The sequence below is a fragment of the Dendropsophus ebraccatus genome, chromosome 1 (assembly GCF_027789765.1).
Source record: "Dendropsophus ebraccatus isolate aDenEbr1 chromosome 1, aDenEbr1.pat, whole genome shotgun sequence".
Taxonomy (NCBI): domain Eukaryota; kingdom Metazoa; phylum Chordata; class Amphibia; order Anura; family Hylidae; genus Dendropsophus; species Dendropsophus ebraccatus.
In genome coordinates this window covers 25,410,771-25,419,221 of record NC_091454.1, presented here as the reverse complement: position 1 = coordinate 25,419,221, position 8,451 = coordinate 25,410,771, and positions in this window count along the sequence as shown.

Genomic DNA, 8,451 nt, shown 5'->3' with positions numbered 1-8,451 from the left:
GGTCCTCGATCTGAAAAGAGATGTGGGTCCTAAAGGTGGGACTTGCATCTAGGGGGCTTTCTGTTATTAGTTGATTTAAAAGCTTTTTTTTTTCAGAGTACCCCTTTAAACTTGCTAGAATTTCCTAGAACCTTCTAGTAAAGGAGGAGTAAATCCTCTGGCCTACTTGATAACACCCTCTAGAGCTACTGCCCATCAAAGAAAGCCTTTGGCTAGAATCATGGGAGAAATTGACTGAGCCCCTTTACCAAAATCGGACCTTTGTGGACCTACAGTCAGGCCAGATGACCGCAGGAGAGCCAACCTACAGAGTTTCCAAGGACTTCAGGGAATCGAAATCTCATGAACTGCACTACAAGATACCTAGATTCCACCAGGTTAACTCTTACTGTGCCATTTACCGTCTGCCATCATCTGCCTAAGGTTCTAGTAAGTTACTCCTTCAGGTTCACACAAGTGGGAGATGTAGTATTGTGTTTTCCCCACTAGATGTCCCTACTTTCTCTAGTTAAGTTATTGCACAGCTGAAGGAGTGGAAGGGTTAAATTGTTTGTACGACATGTTATGTGGTGACTAGTCTCAGTTGCTAGTTCTATTCTGTCCTATCTTTTCTCTTCTCCCCACACACACAGCCCCACCACTCAAAGGAGGGTTTAGTTTGGCCCCTGTAGGAGGAGTTAGTTCTTGGTGGGAGGAAGTGGGCAGTCTAGATATAGTTTTCAGTGAGAGAAGACGCAAAACAAACTAGTCTCTGCAGAAGTTTAGTCAGGGCCAGGCTTTGGCCAGGACCCCTGACAGAGACAAAAGCAAGCAACTACAGACTTTCTTCTCTATGCAAGTGACTAAGACAACTATGCAGTGATAATTTCTACTAAGGGGAGAAAAGCCAAATAGGAAACACCTTGCCCACGCCAGGAACCTCTCTAAAACGTGCAAGCTACCTGAAGAAAGGGGAACTGACCCCAGTAGGACAAAGCTACAGTGAAAAGGTCTACGTAACCTACTGCGCAGTACAGGAAGACTGTATTACACACTTAGGGCGGGTACCCCGCAACTAGGGGGCATAAGTCCGTTCAGAGCCATTATAGGCATCCGTGAGTATGAGTATTTTCTTATCACTTCTATTTCTACACCTGTTTCAGCAGAGCACATTTACTATATTATGCAGGGCTTCTCTGGCAACTCCTCTCCTCTCTCTCTCTACTACAAAAGCACCTACCACCACAAGCACTGGTTTTACCTCAACTGACAGAACTAAGTTTAAAGATTTGCTCTGTGGAATTATTATTGAGTTATCATTCAGTAAAGTATTTTATTTTTACCAAAACGCACAGGACTCTGGTCTACTTTATAAGCACCTGCACCTACACATCTAAGAACACTTGGGCTATCCTCTCTTTCTGTGAGTGGCGGTACCAACAGTCCGGTGTGGGTCGACTACCACTCCAGGCTACCTTGACAAGTGCCCAAGTGACCCTAACCACCCGGAGGGTATCGACCATTGGCCGAGTAGCCCCATCACATCCACCGCTAGTGAGGAACCCCAGATGTAGATGTGGAAGCTGGCTGCGTCCAGATGTAGACACAACTAGAGGAAGCTTGCTGCATCGAGATATATGAATATACAATAAGCTTCCCCTAGTGTCTGCTATGGGGTATTAAATATATTGCTAATGGCAAGCCTATCTGAAGATGGTAAAGGAGATACTGAAATGTAAATCATTTTATAGCTGTAATTTTATCAACTTGGCCATGTAGAAATGGGTACCCCTTACATTTTGACCCCTTTACTATGGCCTCCATAGATCCTTACATCCCCTGTACACAGCCTAAGATTTTGTTGTATTATGTGGCAGACAAGGAGTGCTGACACTGGCAGCCTCAGCCTTACTCCGCAGCATTTGTCAGAGAATGTCCCATGACATTGGCCCTTGTCCCAGGCCGCACAAGAATGAGGCTTTCTGTTAGTCGGATGGATTTCAGTATCTCAGCATCTTTGAGACGTTTGAAAACACGCTGACACAAATGTTATCGCCGGCTGCCAGGCTTTAGTTACATTATAGAGGTAAAGACATAGTAACCCACTATACAGTCATAGTGTATATAGTCAGTGCTGATGATTCTGAATTATCTATATAACTATCTATTATCTATCTATCTATTATATATTATTTATCTCCTATCTTATCTATCTCCTATCTATCTATCTATCTATTATCTATCTGTCTATTATCTATCTGTCTATCTATCTATCTATCTATCTTCTATCTATTATCTATCTATCTCCTATCTATCTATTATCTATCTACTATATATTATCTATCTATTTATCTCCTATCTATCTATCTATCTATCTATCTATCTATCTGTCTGTCTGTCTGTCTGTCTATCTATCTATCTATCTATCTATCTATCTATCTATCTATCTATCTGTCTACTATATATTATCTATTTATCTATCTATCTATTATCTATCTACTATATATTATCTATCTATCTATCTTCTATCTATCTCTCTATCAATCTCCTATCTATCTATCTATCTATCTATCTCTCTATCAATCTCCTATCTATCTATCTTTCTATCTATCTATCTATCTATCTATCTATCTATCTATCTATCTATCTTCTATCTATCTATCTATCTATCTATCTATCTATCTATCTATCTATCTATCTCCTATCTATCTATTAAAATATATAAGTCCATATAATAATAGAAAACTGCAGCACTCCAGTGACTTTTGAAAAAACTTGTATATTTATTACAGCTCACCTGCTTTATTGGATGGAATAAACACACAGGTTTTTTAGAATTCACTGGAGTGCTGAAATATTTCATTATTCTATCTATCTACAGTATCTATCTATCTATCTATCTATCTATCTATCTATCTATCTATCTATCTATCTATCTCCTATCTATTTATCTATCTATCTATCTATCTATCTATCTATCTATCTATCTCCTATCTATCTATCTATCTATCTATCTATCTATCTATCTATCTATCTATCTCCTATCTATCTATCTATCTATCTATCTATCTTCTATCTATCTATCTATCTATCTATCTATCTATCTATCTATCTCCTATCTATCTATCTATCTATCTATCTATCTCCTATCTATCTATCTATCTATCTATCTCCTATCTCCTATCTATCTATCTGTCTATATATCTATCTATCTATCTATCTCCTATCTATCTATCTTCTATCTATCTATCTATCTATCTATCTATCTATCTATCTATCTCCTATCTATTATCTATTTATCTATCTATCTATCTATCTATCTATCTATCTACAGCACACTGTGTGCCCTGCAGGATTTTAATCCATGACGGCGCAGTGTGTTACTAATGGTAATCTTTAAGTATGTGGTCCCATCTCTCTTCAGGTCATTGATCAGGTCCGCCCTTGTAGTTCTTGGTTGATTCTTAAAGAGGACCTGTCACCCCCCTCGCCGGGGTGACAGGCTTTCGACCCCCAGCTAGATCCCCTTATAGTTACCTCATGTCGCCGAGTCCCGCTGCCGGAGCCGGTCCCGGGACGGAGATATCCTGGTGAGAAGCCGGCACGCGCGCTGTGGAGATGGGTCCAGCGCCCATAGAGAATGAATGGAGCCGGACTCATCTCTGCTGCGCGCGCACGGCTCCATTCATTCTCTATGGACGCCGGACCCATCTCCACAGCGCGCGCGCCGGCTTCTCACCGGGATATCTCCGTCCCGGGACCGGCTCCGGCAGCGGGACTCAGCGACATGCGGTAACTATAAAGACATCTATCTGGGGGTCGGGAGCCTGTCACCCCAGCGCGGGGGGTGACAGGTCTCCTTTAACTTCTTATCCTTACCCCACAAGGCGAGATCATGCATGGATCTCCAGAAGGAGGAAAATTGACGGTCATCTTGTGCTTCTTCCATCTTCTAATAATTGCAGCAACAGTTGCTGCCTTCTCACCTAGCTGCTTGTCTATTGTGCTGTAGCCCATCCAAGTCTTGTCCAGGTCTACAATTTGTCCCTGGTGTCTTTAGACAGCTCTATTGTCTTGGCCATTGTGTAGAGGTTGGAGTGTGATTAATTGAGCATGGGGACAGGTGCTTTTATAAAGGTAACAAGTACAGAGAGGTACAATTAATACAGGTTCAAAGTGCAGAGTAGGAGGAGCTTCATGACCAAAGGTCATTGATACTTGGATGTCTGGGTCACAATGAAGCAGTGTTCTCCTCCTCGCCTTCTAAAAGTCACAACACTTTTATTTTTCCACCTACAGGACTGGTTGGGGACTAATTTTTTTGGGCCATGATCTATAGTTTTTATTGGTTCCAATATTGGTGTTAATGGAAATTTTAGATCCCTTTTGGTTAATTTTGTTTTCCTGATATATATAATAAAAAATAATCAGCAATCCTGGTGTTCCTTTTCCTGTGTTCGATTAAGCTGGTCACTATGTAGGAACAATATTGTTATATTTTAATAGATCAGCCACTTCCACATGTTACCAAACCACAATAACAATTTTTTTGTTTTTGTTTCTTTTGTTTTACATATTTTATTTGTAGTAATGGTAACTTAATTGTTGATTTAAACTTTTATTCGGGGAAGGTTTTTTTTAAAACAAACAAACAATAACAAAACAATTTTTTTTTTTCATTAGATTGCATATACTGATCAATGCGATGCAATTGCATAGCATTGATCAGTATTATCAGCACTCTTCTCAGAGGGTCAGACTCTTCCAGTACTTATCAGCTGCTGTACATCCTGCAGGGAGTGCTGTATTTTTTTCAGTCTGACACAGTGCTCTCTGCTGACATTTCTTTCTGAGACAGGAACTGTCCAGAGCAGGAGAGGTTTTCTTTTTGGGGCGATCCCCTTACGTAGTGGTTAGTAACCCTTCCCAATATATCACCCTACATTGTTGTGCTAAGCCCTTGACCTGTGCTATCATTCTCTAAATCTAGGATTCAGGATTAGGAGCTGATAAAGGTAAATTCAGGGCCCATTAGTGCATAACCTAAGGGCCCATACAACTCATTCAGGTGTTACGAAGCTACCTTTGGTCTTTCGGTTGAAGAAGGTTTGAAGCTTACTTATTAATGTTTAAATATGGTTGTTTGTTTCTCCTATAATAAAGCTGTGGTCGACCATTGCGTCCCCCTATAAAGAGGAAAACAGCGCCTGTCCCTTTATTTAGCCAGTAGGTGAGTCAATAGTGGACGGGCACCTACAACAAAGGATAATGGGGGTTATAATATTTTGTGGGCAGTCTATGAATCCTTACTGTATGACATTGGGGTATACCTCCGACAGATGCCTGTTATATGGTACTGTATAATGCCCCTATTCCACGGGTCGTTTAGAGGAGCAAACGAGCGCTCTCAGCGCTCGTTTGCTCCTCGTTCCCCGCTCGCTGCCGCCGCTATTCAACGCGGCGGCAGCGAGCGGGTGAGAACGGTAGGGGGCGGCGGGGAGCTGCGGGGGGGCTGCCCGGGTGATCGCTGATCGTCCGGGCAGCCCATAGGATATAGCAGCGTCTGCTGCCGACGCTCCTATTCAACGGAGCGACGGCAGCAGATCGCTGCTATATCAGTCGCTTGTTTTTCAACATGTTGAAAAACAAGCGACTGCAACGATCAGCCGACATGAACGATGTCGGCTGATCGTTGCACTCTATTCCACCGGACGATTATCGTCCGTAGTGGCCGATATCGGCCGAATACGAACGATAATCGTTCCGTGGAATAGGGCCTTAAGCATTGTCCATTGGCTGCCATTGTAAATAAAATATTCTGCTCTGTATAAATGTTTTTCCTGTGTGTTTCTGTAAAGAAAAGGAAGTATACTGACAGATAGAAGCTCAGCATATAGGGACACACTTTGGGCATATGATGGAATCATGGAAGGGGGGGACTATACACATAATTGCATAAAAAATATTTCTAGGAAAACTGTCACAATATTGTAGGTGTATTGCAGTTTCGCATTGTAGGCGCCCAATCATGTGACATTATTTGAACCATAAAGTGTTTCTAAAAAAAAAAAATAATAATATCTTCCAGTACTTATCAGTTGCTGTATGTCCTGCAGGAAGTGGTGTATTCTTCTCAATTTGACACAGTGCTCTCTGCTGCCACCTCTGTCCATGTCAGGAACTGTCCAGAGCAGTAGCAAATCCCTATATATATAAAAAAAAACCTCTCCTGATCTCCAGACTAATAATTTGCCACTTTCTGAAGGACATACAGCAGCTGATAAGTACTGGAGGACTGTTAAATAGAAGTAAATTACAAATCTATATGAATTTATGGCACCAGTTGATTTGAAAGTATATATATATATATATATATATATATATATTTTTTTTTTTTTTTTTTTTTTTTTTTTTTTTTTTTGCTGAACTACCTCTTTTGTCTATTTGTATCAGCTGATCATCATGATGGCTCTCATTTTATATATATCATATGATATCATAGTCTCTTATGTTGCTTTTCAGCTTTACAAACTGCTTTACTATGATATAAGCGTTATTGGCATGTACAGTATCTCAATACCATTGTTAGATTTGAAGATGTGTTTCCATTATTAGCACCCAGGGGGCGGTGTTCCCATGATAATAAAACTTTCTGTAAATCACATGTAAATCACAACCTGGACCTGCTGGAATTGTTTGTTGAACAAATTTGGAATTAATTATAAACTAAATTAATTGTAAAACTATTATTTTTATGCTTTCTGGATTTTTTTATTTTATTCACAGGAAGAACAGATACAGAAAGAACATAGTATGCTTGAGTTTATATGCTGGCAAACTACATATATACACGTAGAATATTCATATATAGAGACGAGTTTGTCCTCAAAGTAGCGTCTGGAACATTATCGTCCGGAACAGTAGTTCAGGGAAAAAAATTATTTCAAATCAACTGGTGCTAGAAAGTGTCAGAGATTTGTAATTTACTTCTATTAAAAAATCTCCAGTCTTCCAGTACTTATCAGCTGCTGTATGTCCTACAGGAAGTGGTGTATTCTTTCCAGACTCACACAGTGCTCTCTGCTGCCACCTCTGTCCATGTCAGGAACTGTCCAGAGCAGCAGCAAATCCCTGGAAAAGAATACACCACTTCCTGCAGGGCACACCACATCTGGTAAGTACTGCAAGACTTGAGAATTTTAATAGAAGTAAATTACAAATCTCTTGCACTTTCTGGCAACAGTTGATTTGAAAGAATCTTTTTTTACTGAACAACCTCTTTAAGTGGGGGACCCAAAAGCCAGGCAGGATGGCCCCAGGGAAGCGTGGTAGGAGAGAATAGGCTGTTAACCCCAGCAATCTTTTAAAAAATAGAAATATTTAACAGAAGTTGAACTGCAGTAACCCAGCACGGCCACTATGCAATGTATGGCGCTGTTATCCTGGATTAGAGAAAGCACAGAGACTTTCTTGTAAACAAAAGCACCACCCCTATCCTCAGGCTATGTGCGGTATTACAATTCAACTTCATTTACTTCAATGGAATTGAGCTGCAAAACTTTCACCCAAACTGAGGACAGGAGGGGTGATGTTTCCAGAAGAAAGTAGTCTTCCTTCTCTAAGCCTGGATAACCCCTTTAAAGCGACTCTGTACCCACAATCTGCCCCATTTTCCAACCGCTTAGATTGTGTATGCATTAGGCTGGCACACCCTTTCCGTCCCTCCTCCCCAACCTTTTCATCATTAGGAAAGCCCCTAGAACATTTTCTCCTGTCTGAACATTGCACAGGTGCCTTAATGATTCAGCCCATGTGCTGAGCTGACACAGCTGAGGAATAGGAAACAATCTGCCTGGATCATTCCTAATGATGAAGAGGGTGGGAGGAGGGACAGAGAGGTTGTGGCAGCCTAATGCATACACAATCTAGGCCATGGCCGTTGGACACAGGGCTGCAAGTTTAAAAGTTGTCTTCTAGGACAATAACTGCATCACCTGCCGAACAGACCCCAGGACAGATCTTGGATTAAAAGCAGCTATCCGAAGGTACAAGTGGTTTGGGGGGGGGGGGGAGGGTCAGATTGTGGGTACAGAGTTGCTTTAAATCAACTGGTCTGAAAGTTATACAGATTTGTACATTACTTCTTTTTAAAAATCTCAAGTCTTATCAGCTGCTGTATGTTCTGCAGGAGGTGGTGTATTCTTTCCAGTCTAAAACATTCCTCTACTGCCACCTCTGTCCGTGTCAGGAACTGTCCAGATCAGTAGCAAATAGAAAACCTCTGGACAGTTCCTGTCATGAACAGAGGTGGCAGCAGAGAGGACTGTGTGAGAGCAGAAATGAAACTCCAATTCATGCAGGACATACAGCAGCTGATAAGTCCTGGAAGACTGGAGATTTTTCAATAGAAGTAAATTACAAATCAGTATAACTTTGACATCACTTGATTTATAAGAAAAAAAATGTTCTCTG